Source organism: Nyctereutes procyonoides, unplaced genomic scaffold (assembly GCF_905146905.1).
Source record: "Nyctereutes procyonoides isolate TBG_1078 unplaced genomic scaffold, NYPRO_anot_genome, whole genome shotgun sequence".
Taxonomy (NCBI): Eukaryota; Metazoa; Chordata; class Mammalia; order Carnivora; family Canidae; genus Nyctereutes; species Nyctereutes procyonoides.
The window spans coordinates 24,433,403-24,446,207 of NW_026575132.1; the positions used below are offsets into that span (position 1 = coordinate 24,433,403).

The 12,805-nt window shown below is 39.6% G+C and overlaps 1 pseudogene; it reads right to left on the minus strand.

The window, feature by feature from the left end:
• Nucleotides 1-645: 645 nt before the first annotated feature.
• On the minus strand, nucleotides 646-1,129 carry LOC129523031 (ATP synthase subunit d, mitochondrial-like; annotated as a pseudogene).
• Between the last annotated feature and the right edge of the window lie 11,676 nt (nucleotides 1,130-12,805).

A 12,805-nucleotide genomic window follows, 5' to 3' on the forward strand; every position in this document is an offset into this window, starting at 1 on the left:
ATTGGCTTTATTCTTTTAATCTTTAATTTCTACTTATTAGAGTCAACTCTAAGAGTAAGTACTCTAGGGACAAGATAACACTTTAAACCCGTGTTGACAAACTCTTGGGAGAGCTGGCTGAGTGGTAACTGACACAAGGACTTCTGGGTATAAACTCAGAGTAGACACTTAAAGAATCAAAGAGGCCATCAGGAGTTGTGGCAAGGTCAGGGACAGGTTCTTTCACTTCCTCACTTCCCAGCTGTCGCAGAAAGAGGTCTTTACTCTTGTCCTTTCCCTTCTGATTTGTTGCCTCTGAAACCCTGAAGACTCAGAGTTGGCAGATGAGCAGTAACTCCAGAGATCCCTGCAGATGTGAATGTCAGAGGGTCAAGCGCTCATGATACAGCTCAATGTTTGCAATTTACAGACCAGGCAATTGCGACTTCAGTGACTACATGATTTGTCTATGGTTACATGGCTAGACAGTAACAGGACCAGTAATAAAACCCATAAATACGGTCCTGAGAGAATCAACAGCCCTGAACAGCTAAAGGAAAGGTCCTGTGTCCAATCCTCTGACTTTCTGGGGGTTTTTTCCATATCATTATTTTTAATGTCCAATGTTTATAATATGAGGGCCAAAGCTTTCTCCCCAACTCAAGTTTATACATTTTTGATTGGCTTGTGAGGCCAGTAGGGATACTTCTTCTTGTCTAACTTGGTTTCTGGAAAGACTTCATTCAGGTCCTCAATGGTCATCTGATCAAATGGAATTATGTTCTTCATCTTCTCCAGTTCTTTTTCTCGTATTCTTCAATCCTGGCCCCTGAGAGAGACAAAAACTCAGAACAGCTTTTCACATCTTTTTCCTTGGCATCCACCTGGACAGTGTATTTATCCTTTGGCACAGGAAACTTCAGGGCATTAAACTTCTTCCCAAAGTTATCTACCAAGCCAGCCTTTGCCACACTGGCCTTGTAGTAAGCCCAGTCGATAGCAGGTGGTTTCTCAGGAAGAGTAGCCAACCTGGAGGAAGCGTCTCATTCCAGGATTTTAGGGAGTTGGCAATGGCCTTCTGGTTTCGGGATATGATCTCCCCAAAAGCTACCCAGTCAATGGTTTTTGGAGCAAGTTTTCGCCCAGCCATCTTGGGATCCTTCACCGACCCCGGCGGCCCACAGTCCAGACTTTCTGTTATATAAAGGCCCGTTTTTGTTCAGTAGTGACACACAAATATCCTTCCCAAAAATCATGGAAGTATGGCATGGTCGAGAAACATGGAGTGTGTGGTCATGAAGACCACATTCCAGGTCCAGCTCTGAGACTCATGACCTCTGCTATTTGGGGCAAGTCCTGTCCTTTCAAACATCAGCTTCCTCAACAGTCGATCAAAAAAAAAAATCATAAAACCTTTTTCAGTGACTTGTTTTGAGGGTAAGACTCAAAATACCACATTTGAAAGCACCTCACACAGTTTCTGGTCCTATAGCACACACTCATCAGGTTGTGTGAATTTCCATAATGCTTTGTCTTTGCATTTTGATTAGAGGAAAACAGAATTTGGGACCCTCGGGGAACTTTGATTTTTAACCCCAGATGGACACCATGTTCTTGCCTTTTTTTTTTTATTCACAATACTTATTATTGTGTCTTCTATGCCTGTTACCTTTGCTTTTTCCAACCTCTTAGTGTGATATTTTCCAGCCTAACAAATCTATTATCAAGTTTTTCATCCAGATGGCAACAGTCCGTTCCACCTCTGAGTTTTCTGGAAGCCCACTTATCACACTTTGGCTTCATCCTCTGCCAGGTGGACCTCTGTTTGTTGGAGAGCCATGTGTGCAGTCAGCTGTGTGCCCATTCATACATCTACCAGAGATCTGAGTTCTGTTTTTCATATACTATCAGTTAAAATGCTTGCTGCCCTGGTGCTCACGTGTTGATAGTTATTCCATTTTAATCATCCATATGACTCTTTTCAGTTCTCCTCTCCTTTCCCTGATGCCCTCTGATGTCTCTGGTTCCTCTTTTTAACATCACCCATTACACACAGCATTACTTAGGTACAGGACATACCCCTCTGCTTTAATCTCTATAACTGGGACAATGGCAACCTTACTTCTTTTTCCCTGTTTTGAGAGGAACTTAGAAATGAAATGGCATCTTATCAAGGCACTCAATCAAGTCTTATTTAAGTACTCATTTGAAAGTGATGACAGAGTCTTTTGACCTGTAAAGCTTAGAGTTGAATATTAATTACACAGAAATATCATTAAATGCTCTGTATATACAGAAGATTTTATGGAAAAGCACAGATTTGGGGGGTGATAAAGGTCTAATAATGAATGTTTTTGTCACTGTTCTTAAAATTAAAGAAGCATAATTCCATGTTTCAGTGAACAGATAAAGGAAGTCCCAAGGAATAGAGAGGAATGAGAATTCAGGGGAAATAAAAATTCAGGAATGGAAGTGACCATCAAAATGCAACTCACTGGAGGATCCCTGGGTGGCTCAGTGGTTTAGCACCTGCCTTCAGTCCAGGGCGTGGTCCTGGAGTTCTGGGGGTCAAGTCCCGTATCAGGCTTCTGCATGAAGCCTGCTTCTCTCTCTCTCTCTCATGAATAAATAAATAAAATATTTTTTAAAAATGCAACTCACTGAGATTTTGTCTGTAGTATGCTATGTACTGTACTATGTACTTCTCTTAGAAAGTCAAATAAGGATTTAGGACAGCTTCATCTATTTATATGACTTAAATTATAATAGTTTTTTTTTTTAGGTCTCATTTATTTATTCATGAGAGACACACAGAGAGAGGCAGAGACATAGGCAGAGGGAGAAGTAGGCTCCCCTGGGGAGCCTGATGGGGGATTTGATCCCAAGACCCTAGGATCATAACCTGAGCCAAAGGCAGACACTTAACCACTGAGCCACCCAGATGCCCCTTCAACAGTTTGTAAACCAGCACAAGAATACATACAATTCCAAAATAAATATGTATCAATGATACTTCAAGGAACCATCTCGGTATATCATCACCTTATCCCCTTTCTCGGTCTCCAGCATTGGAATGTCAGTCTGCCCAGTAACAGGCTTATCACTTGAAATCATCTTCTCTCTCCTTCACCCCTTACCCTCATATCCACTCCATCTCTAAACCCTGCCAATATCACAGTGGGTAGCCAGACAAGACCACAGTAGAGTCTGATGTGATCAGCGTGTTGTTGCAATACAACAAGTTTGACCTAAGACAATCTAACCCACCAGCATAAAGAAACAATGAATTCCCGTCTCTACTTTTCATCATTAAAATTGGCCTAAACAAATTAGATTGGTGGAACTCTTTGTTCCCGTCCACTTGCCACAGGACATGTAGACTCAGCAGTTTTCTTGGGCTTCAGCTTCCCCCAGCTCCGTAGCTCTTCCCCTCTCTTTTTCACCACCAGATGCCTGGCATAGCCTCCGATTTATATCCTTGTGCCCCCCTCCTCCTCTCTCTTTAAGCTCTGTATTCTAGCATATGTAGATTTAGATCCAGAGAAACTGAGCCACATAGTCACCACTTAGGGGTCTCACTGCAGACCAACAGATAGTTATTAATATGCTGCTGCATGCAAATAGGAGACAAAGTAAGGCTTTCGATCTAAATATTTGAGGCAATGGTTCTTGTTTAATACAAAATCTCTTTACATGATGAGACGTGGATTTGAGTAGACATGGGGTGAAAGGAGATGGTTTGAGGAAGTTTTGTTTCATATTTTGGGGGAAAGACTGCTAAACCTATCGCTAGGCCATCTGGGGATTTACAGTTATCTGTACCAGAGACTTGTGTTCCAGAAGACTAGGCATGGCCCTCTGTATACCAATCAACGTGTGTATGTAGACGATGATTCCAGGGACAGAGGGGATTGGGCAGCTGGCAGAATTTACTGAGACATCTTGAACTATTTTTTGAATGTTTGGGTTTGGCAAATAAATGCATTATGCCCCAAGCACCTTTTTCCCCTCATTTAAAGCCCATGTGTATTGGAGAGGAAATTTAATCCTCATGTTCCTGATTCACTTACACTTAACCCATCAAAATCCAGCGTGGTGGGAACTGTTAGATGTCCATGAGCCTTCTAAACCTTGTGTAATAAACCACTGGGAGCTGTCTTTTCTTTGAGTCTCAGAAACCACAGTGAGGAACTATTTTCAGTGGTTTTAGTTGGGGGAGCAAGAAGGGATTTTAATTTTGCCCTCAGATTTCACCACAACCAAAAAATTCTAACTTTGGTCAAATACATTGCCACACCTTGTATTTAGTTCTTGCCAACAACCTGAAATCTAGAGACCACCATTTTGTGAAAAATCAACACATATGGACTGAGATCCAATTCCAACTATGTGCTAAGCACCCTCTGGGTTTCTGGCATGGGGTCCCAACCTCCTCACCCATGGCATCCTCACCATCCCCTGAATCTCTGAGTGCCTTTGTTTCCCCCTAGTATAGGATAAATGTGTGAGAAATCCTGTTCATTTGTAAAGAGTAGTGGAAAATTATGGAAAAGAGAAAATATCAGGAAATAGAATCCTGTAAAGGCAAACAGAACACCACATTAGTTATGGGGACATTTGCAGAATATGACCAAAGTTCTACACAGTCCGTACGTTCACCCAGAGTTGTATCTCTAGACAACTTCAAACCTAGTGTGGAAATTAAGACCACTTTCAGCCAACTCACTTACCTACCTCAGTCAGCCATAGATGAAAAAAGAGTCTTAGCTAATATGCAAGCAATTATTATTTAAATTTGGCTTTTGATTTCTATGTAATAATCATTGGTAAATTCAAACATATAATCCCTTCTTTGCCTGGGCCTGAATCTCACCAACATGTGGCAGACTGAAAAGAGAATAATTTATTTCTAGCCCACCTACCCTGGGTTTCTTGCCCAACTGAATAAATGGTAGGAGAAGAAGCCAGGTGGTCCCAACCTGTTCACAGATACCCCATTCACAGGTAATCAGGAGTTAGCTATTCTCCCTGCAGCACGAGCTGGCCTTTGAATTTCCTGACTCGTGCCTACCACATTCCCAACCTGGTGTTTCATTAAGATCAGAGTGCTCATAAACATCATTCTTGGAGCTCACATTTCCCCCACGTCCCTCATGGCACACTGTGCCTTTCCCTTGAGTCTCACAACTTACAACATTTGGAGGAGAAAAGAAGGGCATAATGGTGTTTTTCCTCCTTTCCATTGAGATCATGCCCTTCATTTCATCCAGAACCCTACTCTGGGCTACCTAGCTATTAAACATTCACTAATTTCAAGACTCGTGGAAGTACCATTTCCAATGGAACAGTGGTTTTTATTGTTTCTCCCTGGTCTCTGAGCAACTTGATGCCACCAAAAGAGAAAGGCCTGAGGTTTCTCTTGTCAGTTCAGCCCCAAAATGGGAGGAAAAAAAAATAATATTTTGAAATCCAGAAAGAAGCAAAAATGAGAGTAAGGAAGGAAATTTCTGAGTTGGAAGGAGCTACCTATCTGACTAAAATGAAAAGGGGAGGATGCAGTGAGGTCAAGTATGTGAATTCCCAGCACCGTGTCCCTGGCAGGAGACATTTGGTCCAAATTGCCTCAAGCCAAGACAGTTGTCCCAAGAGAGGCACTTAAGTTTTTGAAATCAGATTGACCTGGGTTCAAATCACAGCCCCACCTTTTACTTCCTGTGTCACTCATCTTTATGAATGATAAAATAATAATACCTTCTTCATAAGATGATCGTGAAGATTGAATGGACTGTGTATTTAAAATGTCCAATGGAGACCTGGCACGGATGGGAGAGGAATGGAATGGTAGCCATAAAATATCCAGCTCACGCACTTTGCTGTCTTTCCAGGAATTTTCATTGATTGCCCTTTCAAGTTAAAAGATGGAAAGCTACTATTAAAAGTCAAACATGTTACCTAGAAGAAATGACAGTAATCTTTTTTAGTGATTGTCATCTTGATATATATTAGTAGTCAGCCTAACTTTCTGATGCTATAGAGACATTAGATAGGTAAATTTTAATGGCAAGAAAGAAAGGGGGGAAAATTGGAACATGGTATGCTGGTGTTAAAAGATAAATGGAGACATATTACATTTTTAAGGGTTTATTGAAGCAAAAATAATTTCTAATTGGGCAACCAGAAATGGTTGGGAGAACTTCACCAACAGAAGCTAGGGAAAGGACTTTTATAGAGAAGACATAAAAGCAAAGTAAGGAAATTATTTGATTGGTTATAACTCATGCATTGTTTGGGAAAACCTAGTTAGCTATTTCTGATTGGTTATCCTTATGTTTTGATTTCTTAGGCACTACAGGCTTAGGTTTTGCTTTTCTTACATGAGCTACTAAGGCATTAAAGCCACCTCAGTCTAATGGCCGCCTTGTTTAATTAATTTAACACTGGGAAATCAAATCCAAATGGGCATTAATTTTTGAGATTCCAGGAATTCAGAATGCCAAAAGCAAGAGGATGCCCAGAGCAAAGGCAAAATGGCTGAACACATGAGAAACTCCACATGAGGAGAGATTTCAGTTTGGGCCAAGAGCCCAGGATCAAATCCTGCCACCACTAATTTATGCTATATCACTACTATACCACTTTTCCCCAGGTCTGCCATTGTTCTTGTGCAACTCTGTCTGGAATCTAGCTTTCTCATGGGTCTCTTGTGGCAATGTCTGTAGTAGGAGTAGAATGAATGTAGTTGGATGATCCAAGATCCCAAAAGGAGTTCTAGACATCCATGGATCAATAGATAGCATTCCCAACCCTCATCAAGCAGGTTCTTCATATTGCTCTTTTGTGACAAATACAGAGCAGTAGAGTCCCCTCTCAGAAACTCTAACCTAGTCACAGAAAATAAAATCACTGGTTGAATACCTAAATAATACACATTTTCACACACACCTGCCTCATCAAGAAAGAAAGAGAGGAGTCAGTGGGATTCTAACAGCATAGGGAGAGTAAACGGTTTGAGTAAGTGGTACCTCAGTGATTGCTTTCTGGAACCCAATAAATTTGTAGACCACATCAAAGTCCCTCTCCTACAGGGCCAGAAGTTTCCTACCCACAGATATATTGGTTTTATGAGAAAGATATTTGATGGAGGACCCACACATTTCATAACGGTCTTCAATTTTGTAAAGAATTGCTTCATATAAGATGGTGTCAAGCTATTCTTCACGCCTGCGGAGGACAAAAGGAGTATTCTGGGACTGCCTATAAAAATGAAAATATTTTAAATGGCCAGCATAAAGCTCTGGAAGAGAAGGATAGTGTACTGTCATATGGATTTCGGTTGTATGTTTTTCTTTCCTCTTTTTTATAAGACCTGATCATCTGTTAGATAGAAGACTAAGGGAAGAAAATTCTTCATCTAGTCCTCCTAAAGAGCATCATATAATGCTAATTTGAGAAAGGTTTTCCCTAGAGTATAGTAAGGATATTGGATTAAACAGTGGGCATAAGAGTGGCAAGAAGATGTTGAAACCAGGGCCATATTGGTGTCAAAAGATCTCTCGACAAAAATTATTTTTATATTTCCTTTTGACTTAGAGGGGTCAACGGAGAATTTTGATTTCTTATACCGAGACCTACAGGTTCTGACTGACCATTGATCTTGTGTTATGTTAAAGCCTGAATACTGTTCTAGGGTGGGCTAATGATTTGCATTCACCCCTGCTCCATTCCACCTCAGAACTTGCATAGTGCTGAAAGCCTTTGGGGGTAGAGGCATTTGTCAGAATCATTTATCTCCTAGTGTTGGGCACTGCTTGAGTCAATGCAGGAAAACAACAGATCAAACAAAATGCTTAGGAAAAAAAAAAAAGCTAGACAGTGACTTGTCTATAGGCGCTTGGAAAATCTAGAAGATTATACCTATGCATACAGTTGTACACATTCTCACAAAAGACCTGAATTGGCCCTGGCTGACCTTGAGGCTCTGTACAAGTAAGAAATCAGTGAAAATAACCCAAATATCCATCAATTGACAGATGGTTGGATAAAATGTGGTATATCCATACGATGGAAAGTTGTTCATCCATAAAAAGGAATGAAGTAGTGATACATACTACAACATGGATGAACTTGAAATATTATGTGAAAGAAGAAAGACACAAGGCCACATATTGTATGATTCTATTCATATGAAGAAATGTCCAGAGTAGGCAAATCCATAGAGATAGAAAATTGAATAGTAGTTGCCAGGGGCTGGGGGAAGGAGACAACTGGCAGCTCCTGGGTATGCGGTTTCTTTTTGAGATGATGGAAATGTTCTGGAATTGGATAATGATGATGATTTCACAACCTTGTGAATATACTAAAAACCACTGATTTATGTGCTTTAAAATGGTGAGTTTTATGTTATATGAAATTTTATGTGAATTATATCTCAATATTTTTAATGTGAAAGTGAAAGAGATTGGGATATTTCTTCTCCCCTCTCCTACTTTTCTCCTACTTTTTCAGTTAGGCCTCTCTGGCAGCAAGCATGTTCTCTGTCTAAATTTCCCACTGGCCAGTCCCTCCTCCATGGCTCCCACCCACACCAGGCACTGAGAGCATTATATCTTCTCTGTGCCCCTTGATATCAAAGTGGTAATGGTTTTCCACTCTTGCCATTCTAGACTGGGTGTCCCCAGTTCTGTGTTTCCTTAACTCTTCTGATGCCACCAGAAGACAGACCATCTCAGTGACTTTTGTTTCCTGGTGGGACTTGACTGATGCACAGCTGTTCCTAACTGACAGTGAAGCCACGTTCTTTGAAGCTCTGATATGCTGGAATGTATTCCTGTGGAGGATGGATAGGAAAATAGGAGAAGGAACACAGATGTTTTCCAATGTCCTGTCCTCAGCCCCGTTGTCATCCCCTGCTCTACTGTTTGGGAAAGTTATCTTCCACAATATCTTCAGCTATCAACTTCATTTGGAATTTTAGCCTTTTAGGCTAACCTTTCTAATGGTAGGTATTTTGAAGGTTTTCTCATGAACATCTTGTAGATCTCTCAACTCAGTACGTACACTTACCAATTTCATACATCCAATCACTCAAATTAGATACACTATCTTCAAGTCCACCCTCTCTTATTGTCCAAACAGACCTCAAATCCCACTTACACTTTAGAGATATTTAGGGGTGTAAGGTGTTCAATTTCCCTGATTTCATCACCTTATGTTCCTGCTTCTAAATATCCCCTCTAGGACCAGTTTCTTCTTTGGGACATTCTCCTACATATCCACAATGCCATAATCACTCTCAAGAAACTTAACATTCATGCCATAATACTACCTAATATACAGTAAATATTCAAATTTTCCCAATTATCTTGGCAAAGTCTTTATTAGTTAATTTTTTTAAGATTTTATTTATTTATTCATGAGAGACACAGAAAGAGGCAGAGACACAGGCAGAGGGAGAAGCAGGCTCCCTTCGGGGAGCTCGATGTAGGACTCCATCATGGAACTCCAGGATCATGCCCTGAGCCAAAGGCAGACACTTAACTGCTGAGGCACCCAGGCATCCCAGTAATTAATTATTTTTAATCAAAGGTCAAATCTAGCAAAATAGATTGCAGTTATTTGTCATGTCTTTTTATTCTTCATGAAAAACTCCTTCACTTTTTCTTGTCTTTCATTGAGAGTGAGATTTTTACAACATCCAGGCAAAGTCCTGCAGACTTGGACTTTCCTGATTGTTTTCTTATGTTTAAATTCTGAGTAGACATAATTGGCAAGGATATAATGTAAATGGCATTGAGTCTTAATGCATCACATCAGGAAGCATCACACTAAGAGGTCAGACTATCCTATTATGGGTAATGCTATTTGATTATTGGTTAAAAGATGCCTAATAGATTTATTTCAAAGTAGAAATAACTTTTTTTAATTTTCTTTCTTTTAACATTCTTTATTTATTTATTCATGAGAGACACACAGAGAGAAGCAGAGACACAGGCAGAAGGAAAAGCAGGCTCCTCGAGGGGAGCCTGATGTGAGACTTGATCAGGGATCATGACATGAGCCAAAGGCAAGACACTCAACCACTGAGCCATCCAGATACCCTGAAATAACTTTTTTTTAATAAGTAAGTAATTTACAAGGTTAAACTTTAAAACGGTAGGAATATCTTGTTGCTCAAGAACCTTTCACTGAAAGATTTTAGTTTCCATTGCTAATACTTGCCTGAATTAATCATTACATCAATGGTGACAAAATGGTCATTTTCTCTCTTGGTCATTTCCTTCTATGGTTCTACTAGCATTCTTCTGTAAAGAACCCCTTTTCACTCTCTCATCGCATTTTGTGTTGCATACTTGCTTGTTTATGATTATCATTTCTAATTCAAATTAATAAAAGACATTATGATCATTGTTCTTGTGATACTCAATCTTTCCCTAATTTGGCCAGTTGGAACTTCTTCAAGCTAGCTCCTGTGTTCACTTGATATGTCCTCGCTGGTTTCTGAAGACTCTCTTGCTTTCAGGGACAGGAAGATACTTCAGATTCAACTTGTACTTTCCTTTCCTGACACCCTACTCAACAGAGCTAAGAAATATGTGTTGAAATCATGAGTCATTCTGATACTTTACTATCCAATACAGAGAGCAGTTCCTCTCTTATTGGTAGTTCCCTTTTCTTGTGATAGAACTTGGTTCTTAAGAACACCCAGCTTTAACTCATCTGCTCTATCCTACAATTTTCCCAAAGTAGTATGGGAATTGTGATCCCAGTACCACAACCAACAACAAACCTACCATGTAAAGCCCCAAATTTCTTTGCAACTCTTTTTTTGCTTTTAGACTATCTCCCACTAGGCATGTGCAGCCAGAGTTTTGGGTTCAGTTAGTTTGGGATGATCTTCAGTTTCTGTGGGGCTCTATTATCAACTGGTTGTACAGTAGGGTTCGTTTCTCTTTTTGTTCGAATTAGGGATTTGGGCCCTTGTTTACTTACTTTTGAATATGCATAACATTTTGTTGATTTAAAAGTAAAAACTATATGAGAAGGCAAATTCAGGAAAGTGTCACTGTCTACTTATCCCTCTACACTTTTCTCATTCCCACCTTATACCTATCATGGAGGCAACTATTTATTTCATTAGCTTCTGGTTTATTCTTCCCAAGTTTTGTTTTGTTTTGTGCTTTGTTTTTTCACAAAAATGTGTGTGTATGTGTTCTTCTTTCCTATTTCCTCTCATATCTTACATAAAAAGTAGCTACTGTATGCCCTCTTTTTTACTTTATAGTTTTAATTTGAAACCTATCCTGGAAATAACTGAACAATTAGTGAGATCTTCTCCCATTCTTTTTATAGTTGAATAGTTACTCCACTGTGTGTTTAACCAATATTTCCTGTATTGGCACTCAGGTTGTTTCCATGATTTTACTCCTACAAATCATAGTTCTATGAATAACTTTGTGCATATGCTTTTTGCTTGCTTGTTTGTTTTGGAGGGTCAGCTTCAAGGCAAAGTTCTGGGGGGTAAGATTGCTGGGTCAAAGGGTAATTGTTGCACTGATAATTTTTTAAATACTGCCTTAACTTCCTCCAAATTGATTATACCATTTAAACTTCGATTAGCAATGTATGTACCTGTGTTATGGGCTGAATTGTCTCCCCCTAAAATTCAAATATTGAAGCCCTAATCCTCGGTACCTTAGAATGGGACTATTTTTGGAGAAAGGGCTTTTGAAGGGGTGATTAAGTTAAAATAAGGCCAGTGAAACAAACCCTCATCCAATCTGATTGGTGTCATAGAAGAGAAAATTTGGACACACAGAGTGATACCAGGGATGTGCTGCACAGAGGAAAGGCCATGTGAGGACACAGCAAGAAGGCAGCCATCTGCAAGCCAAGGACAGAGACCCCAGGAGAAACCAAACCTGCCAACAACTTGATCTTGGACTTCTAGCCTTCAGAACAATGAGAAAATACATTTCTGTGTGTCAGTCACCCAGTTTGTGGTAGGTTTTAATGGCAGCCCCAGCAAATAAACACAGCCTGTTTTTCTACTGCCTCGCCAATAGTGTATTGTCCAACTTGTGAGTTTTTCCATTTTGACCTCTGGAAAAAAAGTAGAGTTTCAATCAACAATACTTTTATTCTGAGTGTGGTTGAGCATCGTTTCATATGTTTAAGGGTCATTTTCTTATTTTGTGGAAATGGGTGACTTGCAAGTTTTTTCTCAATTTTTAAAAATACTTTAGACGTGAGGGAGATAGTCGTTTAGTCCTGATACAGCACGTTGCAAACATTTTTTTTCCAGTGATTGACTTTTCTTTTGAGTTTGCTTACTTTTTGCCACACAATTTTTTTCTCAATTTTACATAGTGGAAATTATCAGTCTCTTTTTTTTTTGCATATGGATTTTGAGTTGCATATGGATTTTGAGTTGCATTTGGAAACCTTTCTCCCACACTCAAGTTACTAAACCTTTCATCCATGTTTTCTTCTGGTACTTGTGTGATTATTTATTTTGTATTTTTTACGTTTATATTTCTCATCCTTTTAGTTTATGACACATGGCATAAGGTGTGAATCCAGTTTCATCTTTTTTCCAATGGCTACCCAGCTGTGTCAACACCATTTATTAAAAAGTACACCTTTTCTCCAGTTGAAATGCCACCTTTACCAAATAATACATTTTTGTGCATACTTGAAACCATTTCTGAACTTCCTTTTCAATTTCTTTGGTCTCCCTGTTTGTATGTCAGTACCTCACTGTATTCACCATCAACCAGTTATAATCTGTTTTACTCTCAGATAAGATCATTCTCCCTTCTTGCTTCCT